The following is a 19,342-nucleotide window of genomic DNA, read 5'->3' on the forward strand; positions in this document are numbered from 1 at the left end:
CCAAGTGGGATGGGGGAGAAAATCAGGAAAAGAAGTAAAAGTCCTGGGTTGAGATTAACACGGTTTAATAGAACAGAAAAGAAGAAACTAATAAGGATAATGATAACACTAATAAAATGACAACAGCAATAATAAAAGGATTGGAATGTACAAATGATGCGCAGGGCAATTGCTCACCACCCGCCGACCGACACCCCGCCAGTCCCCGAGCGGCGATTCCCTGCCCCCCCCACTTCCCAGTTCCTATACTAGATGGGACGTCCCATGATATGGAATACACCGTTGGCCAGTTTGGGTCAGGTGCCCTGGCAGCATCCTGTGACAACTTCTTGTGCCCCTCCAGTTTTCTTGCTGGCTGGGCATGAGAAGCTGAAAAATCCTTGACTTTAGTCTAAACACTACTGAGCAACAACTGAAAACATCAGTGTGTTATCAACATTCTTCTCCTACTGAACTCAAAACATAGCACTGTACCAGCTACTAGGAATACAACTCTATCCCAGCTAAAACCAGGACACTTTCGGCTTACCACAAGAACTGAAGAGTTGCCTTACAGTGTTGAAGAGTGACATATCACAAACCTTTAGAAGAAATCTTTTCCATTCCAAAGGAATTATGCTACACTTACTGCTACAGATCACTGCACAGACATAATAGCTTTTATTTAAAAGTAGTGTTTAATGTTAACTATTATACTGAAAGAGATGTAAAAGCTCTTGTTTCAGGGAATAAGTGAATATTTTAGGTACAGGTTTGAGGGTAAAATCATCATGTGGGGAAAGAATTATTCCATATCTGCCTATAACTTGCTAATCTCTTTACATCTTCATCTTAAGCATTTGGCAGAAGACCAGCAAGGTCTGCTGAGAACTGTTCTGGACTCCAGAACACATGTATTTAAGCCCTTATTGTCCTTTCATGATATCCTTTTCTGTTTGCTTTCTTCTGCTCCCTTTTCACACTCCTATCCTTGAATAAAATCTTTGTGGAATGGGATGTGTCAAAATTACTTCTGTCTTCTACTGTGTCCAGGTACCCAAAGAACAGTGCTAGCTATCTTTCTATTTACCTTTGAAAGCCAAAAGGTTGCTGTTGAGACTATGAGGTAGGTTCAGGGAGATCCTATATACTGTAGTAGTTCCTAGTGTATGGGCATGCAACCCCCTGTACATTAGAAAGATTTTTTAAGACTGTTGAGCAATAACAAACTTGTATAGATTGTTAGATTTTACATACTTCTGCAAAAAAAAATAGTGAAGGTGAGAAGCTGGGTTTAAGGGAAAAGAGCTCTATATTTGTCTGAATTTGTCTTAGCCCTAAAATGATATTGATTTGAGATTTAGAGCCTCAAACCCCAAATTCCTTTCTGATGCATTAAATTGTTACAGGAGGCTACGGATGCTGAATGTTCACATAGATTCAAAAAATGATTGAAGAAATCATGGCAAAAAAATCCTCAGGATTATTAAATACAAGGGTGACATTTCTGGTAGAGATCCCTGAACATCGATTTCCTGTGGCTTGGGAAAGAAGACTACATACCTTTTCTTCCCTCTTTTCATTTACTACAAAGCAGCTTAGTCTCTTTTTGACAGTTTGATATGAACTTGCCAGTTCTTCTAGTACAGTATTTTAGGTTTGTGCATAAAAAATGTAAGGAAACCTACATTTACTTCAGCTTGGAAAGCTGACCTGCAAGGCTTTTAAGTTGAATAAATGAAACTAAATTAACTGGAAATTTGCTGATTTTAGCAAATTTTTCATGAAAAATGAGTGCCATCAAAAAGATGAAAGGAGATAAAGCACGGGGAGGATAAATCATGTCACAAAGTTAGGAAAGGAAAATGGAAGCTAATGAAATTTTGAAATTAAAAATCAAGGTTGACTTTTCATGCATATTCATTTTTTCTCTGAATGTAAATTTTTAATTCAGTTCAAGGGAAATAAGACTTAGGAGTGTTCCATTTTAAAGTTTCAAGTAGATTATTGATCCCCCTCAGTTCCTTTTTAAACATCCATTAAGTTGATTGCCATATAAAGAGTGACAGACAAAATATCCCTTTTTGTGAATGTTTGGAAGACTCCTTCTCCTCTCTTTGAACTCCTGTAGAATGAGATTACTATGATAACAATTAATCCGTGCAGTGATTCACCAAACATTTTGGCATTCGAGGATTATCTTTTCCTCTGTCAGAGTCTGTATTTCAAAGATCATGAGATAATCGTGTGTACCAGCAGCATGGATCATTCAGCCTCTCCAGTCACGAAATCCTCACTTGCTTGTCAGTGAAAATCAGCAAGCAAACATGGTATTCAGCACTTCTGCAGAACAGTAACTTTAGTGAAGTGTGGACATCCATAGAAAATTCATTTAAAAATAAAGCTGCTTCCTAGACAGGAAAGAAAAGTGTGATCTACTGATGAGTTCCCAACAGTTCAAAGCCTTGCTTCCTTTGTCTTCCTGTTAAATGAGAAGACTGTCTCAATTGGAGGCTGTGAAGATCTAGAAATGGATTGTAAGGGTCCAGAATAAGGACAAAATTATTTTCTGTATGTGTTCTAAAACTAGCATCAGAAACTGCAGACAGTAATCTAAAATATTCTACCTTTTCTCTTTATTAGGGTAGTAGTATCCATTCCAAAAAGTCTTTCTTTTATTTCTTGCAACCTGGTATGGTTCTCATTAAATTTATTTATTGGGTCACCGTGTGGGAAGTTCATAACTCTATAATCATACTTTTGACTGTTTAGAGAGCTATGAAAAGACACAAATAACAACCGTTTTTAAAACCTTGTTAAAGTTAGTATATGTAGAAGCATACTCTTTCAACTGATGTTATTAACAAAATTAATCTTTCCACATGATGAAGTTTCTTTAAGAAAAATGTTTCTATGGAAGGATTACTAAAACTGTTTGGTAATAGCTTTCTGTTAGAGACTATTTAATACTGAATTGATGCTTAAAGTGAATAAAATAAACAAGTGACAAGAAAATGAAAACTGTAAGAGAAGAGTATGTGAGATTTGTTTCAAGCTCTTAGGCAGTAGTTTTCTAGCTTTTTACGGTGATAACTACTGCCCCCTTCTGATGCGAGTTAGAAATAGCCCTCGTTTTCTCGGCGTGTGATAGTTTTCCAACCTGGTTTAAGAAAATGTGTTCTGACTTCTCCCTTTCTCTTCTGTACGTGTAAAGATGGAGGTAACTTTCATCAAAACTTAGACCATTGTACAGTCAGAAAGATTCAACTGGATGTGTGGGCTCTCACTGCTGCGGAAAACTTTATTCCGTTTCTAACGCCCTACAAAAAAATGTACAGTGCTTTTGTAGGGTACCAAGACATTTTCTTTTTTTATGCAGCGAGAAAGTGTGACCTTCTCATAAGTTTGAAATTAGCAAGAGATCATCCTCAGGAAGAAACATCTATGATATTAATATTAACCAAGTATCATTTTAAACAAATCTCATTTTAAGGAAAGCATAAATTTGAAACTCCGTCTTACAACAAAATGAATTCTTTTTTCCTAGATGTGGTATAAAACTCATTAGTCTGATTGCTGATGTTATGCTGGAGGCCTAACAGCTCGGTGTAACCCTCAGTGCCCCAAGTTGTGCAAAAGTGTGCAGCAGCTGGTACCCTTCTTATAGGGAACAAGGTGCAGTTACATCTCATTGCTCTCCAACTCCACTGTGTTTGGAGACACTTGCAAACGAAAGTGAAGGGCAGGCTGGGAGGTTATTTGTGCAAATCTGATTCCTGTTCTCAAGAACCAGAAATATTGAGTATAGCTGCCGCTTGAGTGAGGTAGGAGTCAAAGAAACTGAGTGGGGATTCCATTCTATAGGGTTTTAAGTAAATATCAAAGATATAACAATGTATGGAGCATTTCTCAAAGATGGAAGCCTGTGAAAGGTGCATTTAATATCATCATAAAATTAGAATTTGGTTTATAGATTCAGTGTATGGAGGAAGTCAAGAATCCCACCATTCCAGAATTCAGAAACTGTGGTTTTGGCATTTTCTCACCATGTGTAACTTATTCCAGAAACAGAAGGGAGGATTTGTGCCACTGCCTGGTCCTGTTCCCACTCTGCAAGAGCCATAAAGCAAGTAGGGAGGTTTGGTCGTGTGCTGCCTCAGTACGGAGCAACAGGTTCAACTCCCATACCTACTGTTTGGTTGTCAGTTCCTGCAGTATTTGATCAGCTCCTGAGTCAAGACCCAGAACATCTGCTGTAATTTGAACAAATAATACAGCTAAATATGGAATAACAGGTTAGTCTTTGAAGTTCCTCAATCTTAGATGTGCCTCTGTTTCTGTCACTACATTGTTTTTGTATCACTTTCTGGTTTTCCTTGGCATCGTGACAAGATGACAGCTTTGTGTGATGGCACTGGCATGTTCATACTCTTTATGACAGCTGTTAACAAGATATAGTTTATCAGAAAAAAGATGTTTTAATTTTGCAGACCTTTGGCTTTTTACACTGCTTTCTGTTCCACTTCCTTAATCTCTCACAGAATTTTCTCTAAAGTTTTGAGCAACGTTAAGGTCTCTAGAATGGCCATTAGTCCATCACAGCTGCCAGTATTAGATATTGGCTATGTTAAATACTTTTCAGGCATATGGACCCACCCCAACTTGATCAATTTATTAAAACATTGTGGCACAGCCTGCTCAGTTACCATGCAATGCTGTTAGACAGTTGTTTGCAACCCCTTGAGGTGAGTCTGCAAGCAAAAGAAGAGCAAGGGTCCTAGCGACTTTGTTCAAGCAACATCCCTTCAATCGGCATCAAGGAGAGGAGCGGCAGGCAAGTCAATATGTCAGGAGGCTGCCCGGAGGACCTTGTGACACCATGGCCCCATCTCTGGCTAGGAGTCTTTACAAGTGCTTTAAACGGCTTCCCTTATCTGTGCATGACAAGCTCTTGCAGGCTTCTGCACAGAATTTAACAGAATTACTTTTCCGAGTGGAACAGATTCTCACTGGGTATCAAATCCCGTTATGTTAAATGACAGCCAGTCTAAAACTTCTTTCCTGCTTCACTTGGCCATCCTAAATTTTTATTTTCATCTACATTTACCCTTTTTGCACTGAAGACCTTTTGTATGAACCCAGGCTTACTGTCTTAAGATTGTCAATGACATCAGAGTGTTGTTTTGTTTATCCCATTGGCCAGTCTTCTTCGTTTGATCTGTGCGGGGGAGTGGGGGAGGGAGGGGCATTGCAGCATGATGAAAATTAATTATTTTAATTGTTTATCCTTAGTCAACTAATAAGCCTGTTATTAGTTGTTAGACAATGTTATATTGAGGGTCAATGTGAAAAATAACATTGAATTCAAAGTCTTTCTTTTCCTATTGGCTTTGAGCGAAGAGAATTTAGATTAAATCTCTATAGTTATTATGGGGCTGTTTGTCTTTTTATTTTTGTTTGTTTTCTCCTAAATGGAAGAGATAAAAGGTTCGCATATGGTTATACCTGCAATTGGCTTCCAGCAGATTTGCTAAGCTATAGCCTGTGATTTCCAAACTCCTAGCACTCTCCTGTTAGCTTCCCTCCCCCCCATCTTTTTTAAAAATGAATTTAATAACCGTGAAGAAAAGCAAACTAATTGAAATTATTCCCCACAACATTACCTAAATTTAGAGAATGCAATTAACTATGGCATACACATCAACACACATAATTCCGTAAAACACTTATCTTAGGTAGAAATATTGCCATTACTAATTATAAAAGCATAATCTGCAAGAAATAACTAATAAGAATAAAATGCACAAGCAAATTGCATTAAAAAAATGCAAGGCATGCTGCAGAACAGAATTAGAGGTAGGAAAAAAGGGGGGTTAACATTAAAAAAAAATGTTCAGTGATACATCTGTTATATTTTCCATAGCAAGAACTGATTTGTATTTGATTCAATACAAAATCTGCTTATCAGAAACTCTTAGAACTTTAAAATTGTGCCTCTCCTGTTGGAAAAGAATGATTTGTTGAAATTTCATATCATGCAATATATTCATCTAATGTTCAAATAAAAATTCAAATCTCTGCTACCATATGTGAAATGTGCTACTGCTAAGATCCAGAATCTGAACTTCTTTTCACAGTGCGGGGGGGAGGGTTCATATAGTCTAGAGCACTCAACTATGGGCCAAGAAACACCAATTCTCATCCTATCTTTGTCATTTGTCTGCTGTGTGAGCCTGAGATGGCCACCTCTCCACTTTGTATTGCTGGTTTCATGGAAAAGTCCAGGAAAATCGCCAGACTTTTCCTGTGAAAAGACAGAGAACTGTTTTTTGCAAAGTATGCCACTTTTGCCATAGGTACAATTGACGTGAATAGGCCATGCTTCCAGAGTGGCTTTTCTTCTCCATGTAAGCTTTCCTCTGCTCCTCTGCTCCTCTGTCTTATCACTTTAGCTTATGATCTCTTTAGAACAAATTGGCATATAAATTTACAAACCCTGATAAAATGGAAAACCATCAGGATCTAAGAACTCTTATTGACTCCTGTTCACCTGCATTTCATACCAAGTTGCCAATGCACAGTTTTGTTTCAGTTATTCCATTCTATCACTTATAAATTTGTCACACTTTAGATGGTATTATACCCAGCAAATTTCAAAGGAAAAAGAAGTTCATCCATTTTGAAACCAATAGAAGCTGAGACTCTGTTGTGTCGCCAATATCAAAAACTTGTACTGTTTTTTTTTTAAGGTTTCCACTCAGGGAAGTATTCTTAAGCCTTTTGTAGAGCCCTGGGTTATCCACCCCACAGAAATACTCTGCATCTTGTTGAACTCCATCTACTTGTTTGATGTTTGTTATATTCACCAATGTAAAATTGGTGAATTGCTCCTGCAACACTATTGCTTACAAATGAATTTTAGAAAGAAGTATATCATTGTGATTGAAAATCTACCCAGTTTCTGTACAGAAGTCCTTTAAGAGTTGAGATTATTTTCGTCTTATTTTTCACAGATTGCCATGACTTGTTAGACTGACTTTGTAAGTACAGAATGGGGGACACTAGTATCAGATTTTTCTAACATTGGTGTGCAGGTTTTGGCTGGGTTAGAGTTAATTTTCTTCATAGTAGCTAGTATGGGGCGATGGTTTGGATTTGTGCTGGAAACAGTGTTGATAGCACAGGGATGTTTTCGTTCCTGCTGAGCAGTGCTGACACAACGTCAAGGCCTTTTCTGCTTCTCAGCCCACCCCACCAGCGAGGACGCTGGGGGGGCACAAGGGGTTGGGAGGGGACACAGCTGGGACAGCTGACCCCAACTGACCACAGGGGTATTCCAGACCATAGGATGTCATGCTCAGCATATAAAGCTGGGGGAAGAAGGAAGAGGAGGACTTTTGGAGTGATGCCATTTGTCTTCCCAAGTCATCATTAGGTGTGACGGAGCCCTGCTTTCCTGGAGATGGCTGAACACCCACCTGCTGATGGGAAGTGGTGAATGAATTCTTTGTTTTGCTTTGCTTGTGGTCGTGGCTTTTGCTTTATCTATTAAACCGTCTTTATCTCAACCCACAAGTTTTCTCACTTTTTCCCTTCTGATTCTCTCCCCCATCCCACCGGAGGGGGGTGAGTGAGCGGCTGCGTGGGGCTTAGTTTCCAGGCTGGGGTTAAACCATGACAATTGGCAACTGCAATGAAAACTGACTGAAGCCATGAATTGCATATCTGAAAGGGCAGGAGAAATATGAAGTCGGTGAATGAAAATCAGACCTTTGCACGCCTTATGAAAACAAAAGCAATAAATTTCTTTGAAAAAAAAATTAGTGACAGTCCTGTGTCTTCTTCCTACATCTTTAAATGGAATAATCCCACTTCAAAACTTAGGCTGAAGATCAGTTTCAGTGGACTAATAAAAAAAATGACAGTTCTGTGATGAATGACAAGTGACATCTATAAGAAATGAATACTGATATTCTGAGCAGGGTTTCAGAAATGTAAGCAATAGTGGAGCCGCACACAAAACACATAAAATAAATATTAAAAAGAAAGGTACTTTTCCAGCATCCTCTCTCAACCTGCTGTGCTAAACAGGATGAATGTTTATGAAAGTTGTATGCTGTACATTCATGCAATTAAATACAGTGCCATAACAGCAATGTAAAGAGAAGCATTCTGGTTATGTCTTGATCCTGGTACCTTCATGTTTTGATTGCTCAAATGTTGTGTTTTACAATAGGCAGTAGTGCAATATTAGAATTAATATGGGTAATTCTAATTTCAGTATTTTAGGTGCTAACATTTAGTGTATTTATTATTAGTTTCATAATTGTCATTGTGTAGGGAGAAATTTTTTGTCAATCATGTCTTGACTGTTTTAAATTTTATGTCTGTGTAAAACAATTTAATGCAGCTTTTTCTGATATTTTACTGATATCGGTAAGGTGAGAATCAAGACGTACTGTGTAAAATTTTATTTTATAAGTTTATTTAAAACACTTTTAATCCTGTGAATTCCTTTAAGACATCAGACATTACCTAAAGGAATAGGAGTTGAGGGAGATGTTTCAAGATGTTTAGCTATCAGCTGTACTTGAAAGTTTTCCCTTCCTCTTTTAAGTGAAGTAGTGATTTTCACTGCTACTTTGATCATAACAAGAGGCAGGTATGATATTTAAATCCTGTTGTTTGGATATTTATATCTGTTTAAACTTAGAGCAGTCTTTATAACTGTAGGGTCCTTTTCCTTAGGACTCCTGCTAAACTTTCTGACACTGAGATGCTTTGGTCAGTTCTACTGTGGCAAGAACCCTGGAACCTCACTACAAATTATTTTTACTGACAATGCACAAGTTGCAGCAGTCTAAGCAAAAGTGAATTCTTTCAGCCTGTCAATGCCAATGAATACTTTCAAGGACATAATTATCTTCTGGGAAATCTGAGTAATTCATATGAAAGATTGAAGTGTGATGTGGATTCAGTTAGGTGTTACTTATTTAAAAGAAAATCAGAAGAACTATATTAGCATATCTGCGAGACTATCAGAAAACTAAGATATAGCTCATACAAGAAGGAAATATTGTTATATCATTGGTGGCTAGGACTAAAATCTGATAATGCTGTGAAAGGCACTGTAACCTAGTTAGAAACAGTGCCCCAAATTGGCACTTCTGTAGTACCTCCCCCATACATTGGAAAAACACACAGGTGGCTTTTGACTCACTTGGGCATTCTCAGACTCAGTAAAATGGTATTAATTCTTCACTGCCTATACATAATGTGTTTGCCTGTTTTCCCTGTGTGGAAAGGCAGGCAGAGTTTTCATACTACTAACAAAAACATAGTAATCTACCATATACAAAATCTTTTTCTAAACTGTATTTTTCACTTTTTGTTAATGTTGCTGTTGAAATCTTCCTTTTGTTCTCCATTTTTATTTTTGTCTTTTCTTGGTTTTGTATGACTACCAGTGGTACTTCATCTTCCAGATCTTCTGGTTGCCTTCACCCTACTGGTTTTTTTTTAATGTTTGTTTGGCTTTCAGTTTAGTTTAGTTTAGTTTTCTTTTGTTTTTCAAATGAGAACAGCTGCAATTCATTGCTGTGCAGTAGTAAAATAGAAAGTGATACTATCAAAGTGGCAGCAGAATATCAATCTTTTACTTCATAAGGAATCACTTGCTAAGGGAACAGGAAACATCATCAGTTTGTTCTAGTGAAGCTTTCAAATGGAAAACTTAAAAGTGAATACTAATTGTCCAAAATCTGAACATTGCTACAACAGAGTTCAAGCTGACTATATTTCAAGATCCCCAATGCTAGCTAAAGGTCTGAGCCATGGATCACTGGAACTGCCTTTATTTCCTCTATCTCATTACAGTTTTCTATTTGGGAGTTGTGGGTGTTTATCCATTGAATCCGTGTTATTACAAGAAAGATGCTTTCTTTTTCCTACCACAAGAACAGTGAGTAATTTAATATCACCTCTTTAAGATCTCAGTCCACTATTCTGAGGTTCCTTTGTAGACTCCATGTGCAGTCTCTAGATATAGATATATAATCTGCTTCTTCTGTTTGCTGGGCAAGAGAAAAAAGTAATTGATATAAACAACCTCTGTTTACCCTTAGCTCTTTGTTGCTTACAGTCCTGAAAGAAAAGAAGAGCATTTCATGGAGATAAAGCACTACAGCCCAGAGGAATAGTCAATCTGCCCTTTTAAATAAACTTACTTCTGCCAATACATAGATTCAGAGAGTTAGAAGGGGCCATGAGGTCATCTAGTCCATTCCCCTGCTTCAGGGTGGCATCTCCTACTCCAAGGAGATATTCCAAGGAGATGCCTTATTTAACTTGTTCTTAAAGACCTCCTGGAGACAGAATACACATAAACCTCTAGCACCTCTTCTAACGTTTACAGTTTTCCCCTGATTTCCAACCTGAAGATCCCATATGGCAATTAAGATCCTTACAACTTTTCCCATTCATCTGGAGCACAGGGTACAGACTGTCTTTATAAATTTTTTTCACTTTGTAAAAAGTAAGTATTTAAAATAGTATAATGGTTTCCTTACAGTACTGTTATTGTGACCAGATCATGATTACACATAATTACTAGTTAAATTAATTTGATTTTTTTTCTTACTGATTCTTTGAAGACAACATGGATAGTATCACTTTAATCAAGTTTATATGTAGAGTGCCCTTATTTCACTGCTATGCTCAGTTTTGCTTTTCCTATTGAGCATTTGGACAGACTTTGAGAGGACATTGTAAAAGACTAGACTGTAAGACTAGACACCTGTGCACAGGTGTCTAAATAGGTGAGCTTTTTGGACAAGATTAAGCATATTAAATAGCTCTGTTCATTACAGATTACTCAGCTACACATTTTCACCAAAGAATAGCCAAGTAAAAAGAAAAGACCCAACTAAATACCTTTCTGCTGAGAAGCAGATGTAGCCAGTCAGAGAATAAGGTGATGTGCTTTTCAGTCACTTCAAAAATGGCAATGAAACAATACAGTGCCCAGCTGGAACTGTGTAGGCGATGGTACGATCAAAACATAATTACACATTGCATCCAAGACTTAAAACGCACAAAATAATCTTGGATTTATTGACAGATTTGAGCATGTAGGTTTGTGTGCAGTTTCTAAGTTCCTAAAGAAGATGGTCCCACAGCTGTATTTATAAGGGGGCTTTTTCCCTTAGGTAAAATCAGAGCATGCTTAAGCTACAGAGTGTTTAAGGAAAACTCCAATTTGACTTACGCCTTTTAACATATGCCCGGTTTTGAGTATGTTGTACAATGTATTCAGTGGGCGATTCTCAGCTCCTTGCAACACCAACCTTTTAAATACTCCAAGAAAATGGGTATGCTTATAAAAGCAAAAGCAATTTCAGCATGTTTCAAAGTGCCAGAGCCCTCATATGGCAGGTAAACCATATTTCATAGAGCAGGAGTAGATTATTATCAGTTACCCAAGCTCAGCAAAGGAAAACTTCCATTACAAAGGCAGTAGCCTGTTAAAGTATACATGCAAGCATGTTAGCTTACTATACTTCTGCTCCACTCTCTTTGTTTCCTCATGTAATAGCTTTTTGCTTGCCTGATAGCCAGTTTTATGTTATATTTCACTCAAGTAAAATTTTCATTGTCTTCAGTGAATTCACAGAGCAAAGACAGCAGGTTTTACATTCAAACATTAGACCCAAAATGTAATTGCATCTGAGATTGATTCTTATGTATGCTTTCTGTACAAATCCTGCACAGAGTTTAAGACATTGATTCATATTAATTTGGAAACATAGAAATTAATTTTTCCTATTCTTGGCGGGGGGGGGGGGGGGGGAGGTATTTTTTCTGTGGTATGCATTTTCAATCTATTTAGAATTTATCAAATTTCTGTCATTCCACACTCAATTTTAAAACACCTAAAGAATTTCTAGCACAAAGTAATACATTCATTCTTTACTAAATGAGAAAAAAATCAACCAAACAAACAACAGTCTTCATCAGTAATGACACCATTGAAAAATGTTTCTGTATAAACCTAGCAATAACCTATTCTCACCACAGATCTACTTAATTGCTTCTGCATTTATAACAGACACAACAGATGATTAATGCTTGGTGCACTGAGCAGCAATCTTTGGGAATTACTTAACTTTTGTGTAATACCTTAGGCCATAATTATAAAGGTTTATGTAACTTGCAAATGATGCAAATCATGTTTTCTGCAAATATTTAACAAAACAGCAGCAGAACAAACTGTGGTTCTGAACAACTATAAACTGCTCTTCATTTATTTGGGGCATTCCATAACTTAAGCTAATTATGGTTGTTAGCTGTAGATAAACACATTACTAAAATACCCTTTAGTGCCTTCAAAAGAAGAAATATAAAAGTTCTACAGTTATTAAACTGCTGATGAAAAAAAGATTGAGAAAATATGTTTCTTTAAAAAGTTGGAACAGAAGACATGCCCCCAGCACCTGTAAAGTGTAATTTACAAATTTCTGTTTTTAACAGGTAAATTATTTGTTTATAACCATAGAAATTATTATGAATCCATATTGACACCTTGCGGATAGCTTAGTCAAATGCAGTGAGCATGTTTCCTTACTTATTTGTCTCAGAATATATTAGTCTTATTAGCTGACTCCTAATTAAGCACTAGGCATTGTTTCTGTTTGAAGCTCTTGAAGTAGTACTGTATTTTATAAAGAGGTCGTATCTAGCAATGCAGTTGGTAGATGTTACCTAATTGTTAAGCTTGATAGGTGAGAGTCAAAAAATAGATGTGATTTGATCACATCAGTCTTGACAAAGCTCCTTAACATCAAACCCTTTTAATTGCTTAACTTTAGATAGGAAAGATCCTACTATAGCAATGTACCCTAATCATTGAACTTCTAAGCTTAAAAACACAAGGATATAGACTAAACTCCCTTTACCATTAAAGATAACAATGTCTACCAAACCATTAAAGAATGTAGGAGATGCCATGACATTTTTTATGGAGCTCCAGTCAGTCTGCTTGATGCACAGTGTGGTGCTGATAAGGACACCAAAATTCCCTAAGTCCCTTTACTCCACAAGTACACCTGTGTTTGGAGACCTTACCTATTCTGGCCTTATTGTACTTCGTATTTCATTTAGTCTTCTCCATGCATTTATTTGACATTGCTTTGCTGGGTAGCACAGGAAAAGCAAAAAAGACCCCCCAAAAAAGTTCATAAATAAATTTAGTTTTCCTGCTGTATAAGACAGTGATCATAGAACGGATATGTCCCGCAAATTACAAATATTACTGTTGAATAATGCCTTAATTAGTATAAGATATGGCTGAAAAACCCTCACAAGAAAATAAGGAGCTGGAGCCCATAGGTTCCTATTGACAACTGATGGATCGTACATCACTAGAGGCAATGTGGGCTGCATTAGACATGGCAACCCCGTCAGCAACTATATCTGGCACCATGCACAAGGCTTTGTGGGATACTGCAGGAGATCCAGATAATACTATACTTTCTCCCTCTTGAAGGTACAATCTGTTCAGTGGGAGAACCAGTTAAGTCCTGAACTAATAAAGATTTGAAGAAAGCAGGTCAAGCCACGGAGTTAATCTAGAGAAAATACAGGAACTACAGACATACATAAAGATTCTGCATTTTGATGGGTAATCTATTTCCACTCACTTCCAATTTATACTGCTGGAATACTGAAGAGGCTTATCTCTACATAAATAGTTTGGAACTAAAAAATGTAATATTTTTTCCCCCCACATTATACAAAGCGAATATAGATAAGATAACATTACAGTACAGCTTTTTTTTTTTTTTTTTTTTTTTTTCCATATCATTCTGAAATTCCTTTGCCAAGAAACTTTTTGGTCTATGGAACTGCAGAATCCATCACAACATGCAGAGATGTGCCATATGTATCTAAATAGCTTATAGGTCACTTGCAGAGTATAAGGAATTAGCTGTCAAGAGCTCAGTCAAAAAGAATGTTTTCTGTGGATGAGGACAAGCAAAAGGCAACCAATTTGCTTCAGATAATGACAAGAAACATGAAGCAGCCTGCTGAAGAGCAATAGGAGCTGAGACCAAGGTATCTGCTATGATTTTTCTTCTTTCTCTTTTTTCTTTTCTTTTCTTTTTTCTCTTTTCTTCTTTCCTTTTCTTCTTTTTTTTTCTTTTCTTATCTTTTTTCTTTTCTTCTCTTTTCTTTTATTCTCTTTTCTTTTATCTTTTTTCTTCTTTTCTTTTCTTTTCATTTCTTTTCTTTTTCCTTTTCTTTTCTCTTTTCTTTTCTTTTCTTTTCTTTTCTTTTCTTTTCTTTTCTTTTCTTCTCTTCTCTTCTTTTCTTTTCTTTTCTTTTCTTTTCTTCTCTTTTCTTCTCTTTTCTTATCTTCTTTTTTTTTATTTTATTTTTTCTCCCCCCCCCCTTAGTTTTCATTCCTATTTTTGTTTCTTCAAATAATGTGTTTAGCTGTCAAAAGTATTCAAGCTCCAAGGAAAATAAATACAAGCAATATGATCACTGTAGCCCAGCATAACCTGAACAATTTTGTTACTCAGGTCTAATAAATCCATCCTCTTAACATACAATGACTTGTGTTCTGTGACATTATCTTGTAAAATAGAAGTTAAATCCTAATATTGGACTCTTGTTATCCAGTAATACAGTCTAGTATGTACTGGGCTAGACTCAGCTAAGCTGACCTTTGTGGCTAAATGGAAGAAGTTTTGTGCTGCATAACTTTGATCCCCCACAACATCCTTCTCTCTAAACTGGAGACATGTGGATTTGATGGATGGACTATTCAGTGGATAAGGAATTGGCTGGATGGTCTCATCCAGAGAGTAGTGGTCAACAGCTCAATGTCCAGATGGAGATCAGTGATGACTGGTGTCCCTCAGAGGTCCATATAGTAGTAGTACTGGGACCAGTACAGTTTAATATCTTCATCAATAACATAGACAGTGGGATCAAGTCCACCCTCAGCAAATTTGTAGATGACACCAACCTGAGTGGTGTGATTGACACGCTTGAGGGACAGGATGCCATTCAGACGAATCTGAACAAGCTGGAGAAGTGGGCCTATGTGAACCGCATGAGGTCCAGCGAGGCCAAGTGCAAAGTTCTGCACACGACTAGGGGATGAATGGACTGAGAGCAGCCCTGCAGAGAAGGACTTGGGGGTACTGGTGGATGAAAAATTGGATATGAGCCAGCAATGTGCACTTGCAGTCCAGAAAGTCAATCACATCCTGGGCTGCATCAAAGGAAGTATGTCCAGCAGGTCAAAGGAGTGATTCTACCCCTCTGCTCTGGTGAGACCCCACCATGAGTACTGCATGCGGCTCTGGAGTCCTCTGTACAGAAAAGACGTGGAACGTGTTGGAGTGGGTCCAGAGGAGGGTCACAAAAATGATCAGACGGCTGGAACACCTCTCCTGTGAAGAAAGGCTGAAAGAGTTGGGGTTGTTCAGCTTTGAGAAGCGAAGGCTCCAGGGAGACCTTACTGCAGCCTTTTAATATATAAAAGGGTGCTTATAAGAAAGATGGAGACAGACTTTTTAATAGGGCCTGAAATGATACGACAAGTGGAATGATTTTAAAATAAAAGAAGGTAGATTCAGACTAGATATAAGGAAGAAATCTTTTATGATGAGGGTGGTGAAACACTGGAACAGGTTGCCCAGAGAGGCTGGAGGTGCCCCATCCCTTTTCAAGGTCAGATTGGACTGGGCTCACACTGATGTCCCTGATCATTGCAGGTGTGTTGGACTAGATGATCTTTAAAGGTCCCTTCCAACCCAAACCATTCTATGATTCTATGAACTCTTCCAGTCTCCCTTAGGAGCTGCTGTTACTGCTGTTGTTAGCAGTATTCTGTTTCAAATATAGATAAGGGTAACTTTAGCCATATTAGTCAATCTAATCCCTAGAATAAAGTGGTTTTCATAAGCAGATAAAAACTTCCTAAATTCATATGAATTTATTCTCCCTCCTTCCCTCTCTATCAAGCAAGCAAGCAAACAATAATCCTTTCAGTTGCTAAAAAAATGAGATGAGTCATATTCTGATAGCTGGTTCATCTTAAATGATTGCATCATGAGAGGAACTTCATCCCTTGGTCTTTACAGTTGCTTGGTATCACTTGGTACTTTACAGTTGCCTTCCTAAGAATTTATCAGCCAATTCAACTCTTAGCTTTTACTTTTTTTTCCCCAAGAAAACTGTCTCCTGGAAAGGATGAGGCCAAAGGGTTCAGTGTTACTGAACATACAATTCTTTCATATTACCCTAACAGGAATATTTCTGCTGTTAGGGAACTATATCAAAATATTTCTAGCAGTTTCTAATTGAATGAAAAACAAGGTGATGTCAATTCAAAGAACTACTTACAGAAATCTTGCAATATCCTGAGACTAGGAATAGGGTTATTTTTACTAAACAAAGAGAAACAATTCATCAGGGCTCTGCCCCTTATTATGGTCTCCCTGAGAAGCATAGGTTTTGTGCATTCTTCAGAAATTTCTAAAAAGTATTGCTACAACCAGGAATATCCTGTATTTTAAATCTGAAGGGTTAATGTTGCTTTGAGCAGCGTTGTCCTCTGGTTGTTACTAAATTAGGATCTGCTAATTTGCTTGACAATGAATATTTAAATCTTGAGGAGGAATGGAGGGATTAAGTTAACAGCCATTGGATTTCATAACTAGTCTAACCCTAGTCTGCATGGATTCTGTACTGGTGCAGTAATGTAGGCTAACCTTTGACTTGCTTGCTTTAGCCGGCAGGGAGGGGAATGTCTGTTGTACAAAACTAAGATGACCATCATGGGGAAAAAAAGTGTATCTGAATGTCATGGTTTAAGCCCAGCTGGCAACAAAGCCGCTTGCTCACTCCTCCCCCCAAGGGGGATGGGGAGGACGAAATACAATGAAAAGCTCATGGGTAGAGACAAGGACAGGGAAGGATCAGTCACCAGTTATGGTCATGGGCAAAACAGACTTGTCTTGGGGGAAAAAAAACCCAAAAACAAATCAATTGAATTTGTTACCAATCCAATCAAAATAGGATAATGAGAAATAAAACCAAATATTAAAAACACCTTTCCCCCAGCCCTTGGGATCAACTCTCCTTCCAATTTTCTCTACCTACTCCACCCCAGCAGTACAGGGGGATGGGGAATGTGTGTTGCGGTCAGTTCGTCACACGTTGTCTCTGCCGCTCCTTTCTCCTGAGGGGCAGGACTCCTCACTCTTCCCCACCATGGGGGCTCTCCCATTGGAGACAGTCCTTTATGAACTTCTCCAACATAAGTCCTTTCCGTGGGCTGCAGTTCCTCACAAAACTCCCTGGCATGGGTCCTTTCCGCAGGCTTCAGCTCTTCCCTAACTTCCCTGGCACGGGTCCTTTCTGTGGGCTGATCTTCAGTCACAAACTGCTCCAGCGCGGGCTTTCCTACGGTGTCACAGCCATCTTGGGGGGCCTCTGCTCCCCCGCTCCCCTCCATGGGCCAGGGGGAGAGCCTGCCATCTTGTCTCACCACGGGCTGCAGGGGCATCCCCTCCTCCCCTCCTTCCTCACTGACCTCGGTGTCTGCAGAGGTGTTCCTCTCACATTCCAATCTCCTCCCCCCGCTGCAGGTTCCCCTTCTTAAATCTGTTCTCCCAGAGGCACTACTGCTGTCACTGAGGGGGTTCGCCTGGGCCAGAGGCCAGTCTGACTTCAAGCCAGGAAAGCTTCTAGCAGCTTCTCACAGGAGCCAGCCCTGCAGCCCCTCCCCTGCTACCAAACCCCTGCCACAGAAACCCAATACACTGAAGTCTCAGTTGTTTGTGTTCTGGTTAATATTTTAACAAATTAAACATACTGATTTATTAAGTAGCTTATTCCTTTGTCAGATAAATCCCAACTTGATCTGAGTATCTGAATATATTTATACCTTGTGAAAACAGGTTTGATATACGTGTGCCATATGGCTTCAGTATTAACTTGGACTATCACTTAGGCAATAGAACTTCTCTTGTGGTGGCAATATAGATTCAGCTATATATCAACTTAAACATTGAAATCAATACTTACATGGTAACGCTGGTGTCAACCTTTATTAATGCGCTTCAGTAAATTAAAATACACGGTATCCTAGGTCTATGGAGTGTTAAGTAGAAGACACTGCTCAGCATGTTCTTAAGCAGCTCAAATCTTTATGCTTGAATTCCTTCCATAGATTAGAATAAACTGTGGTGTTGTGAAGCTATAAAAATTGCATATATTGAAATCATTGTTCAAAAAAACAACAAAGAGAACCTACAGGAATAACTTATCAAATATTTGTAAATACTTGCCAGCAAAGGTTTGTGAATTATAGCTGTTCAATTAACAGTATAGGTATGAGACATCTTTGTCACACTGAATGAATCAATACAGTTTTTTTCTCTATACAATTTTGCGTATAACTAAGAGCAAATCCTCTCCCTCTCTAGGGACACCATGTATTGAGGACTGCATGAGCCTGCACAGCAGATGGACTGGGAAAGAGAAGTCAGGTCAGTTGTCAGTATATGATTTCTGGTTCTGCTTTCCATTCAAACCCCATCCAAATGATCATCTAAGGAAATCTAAGTCCTTCTCCCTGTAGCTGAACTGGCTTACTTCTGCAAGTCAAGGTATATGATCTGGCAATGCAGAATATGAGCTATCTATTAGACTACTGAACCTTGACCAATACTAGTAACTAACAATAGCCAGTGATTAAGTTCTCTTCTTAAGGTGTATAAGACTTCAGATAATGGCCTGGAAAATATGACGGCTTAAAACATTGGCCAAAAAATAAAAATATAAAATTATATACTAAATGTGATAGTAGCTTTTAACTGGAAAATTTCTTCACATTTTCTTTGGATCTGTAGATCACTTGGAGTTTCTAAATCCTTCCAATGCAGGTTACTTGCTTTCACTTTCAAGTGTTAAGGCTATGCAGTAATACCATCTTCAGAGTACTGAGTTCTTCATCTACTTGGCTCATAATGACCACATGCTGTTGGGTAAGTTGCTGCTTGGCAGATACCAGTATCTCTCTGACTCCACTCCAGTCTTTTCAGGGGAGTGTGCTAACTTTTTGATGGGACCCAACTCATGAAGTACCACCCTGGGCAAGTCCTGTGGCAACATTGATCTTTAAGGTTCCTTCCAACCCACACCATTCTACGATTCTATGATTCTGTGATAACATGGCACCCAGGAAGAACTGAGTCAGACGATGGGACTCAACTCCAAAATAATGTCATAAACGCCTGGGCCAGGAAATACAGCATTGGGTGTATCACCTTACCTCCCACCAGCC

The sequence above is a fragment of the Accipiter gentilis genome, chromosome 2 (genome assembly GCF_929443795.1).
Source record: "Accipiter gentilis chromosome 2, bAccGen1.1, whole genome shotgun sequence".
Taxonomy (NCBI): Eukaryota; Metazoa; Chordata; class Aves; order Accipitriformes; family Accipitridae; genus Astur; species Astur gentilis.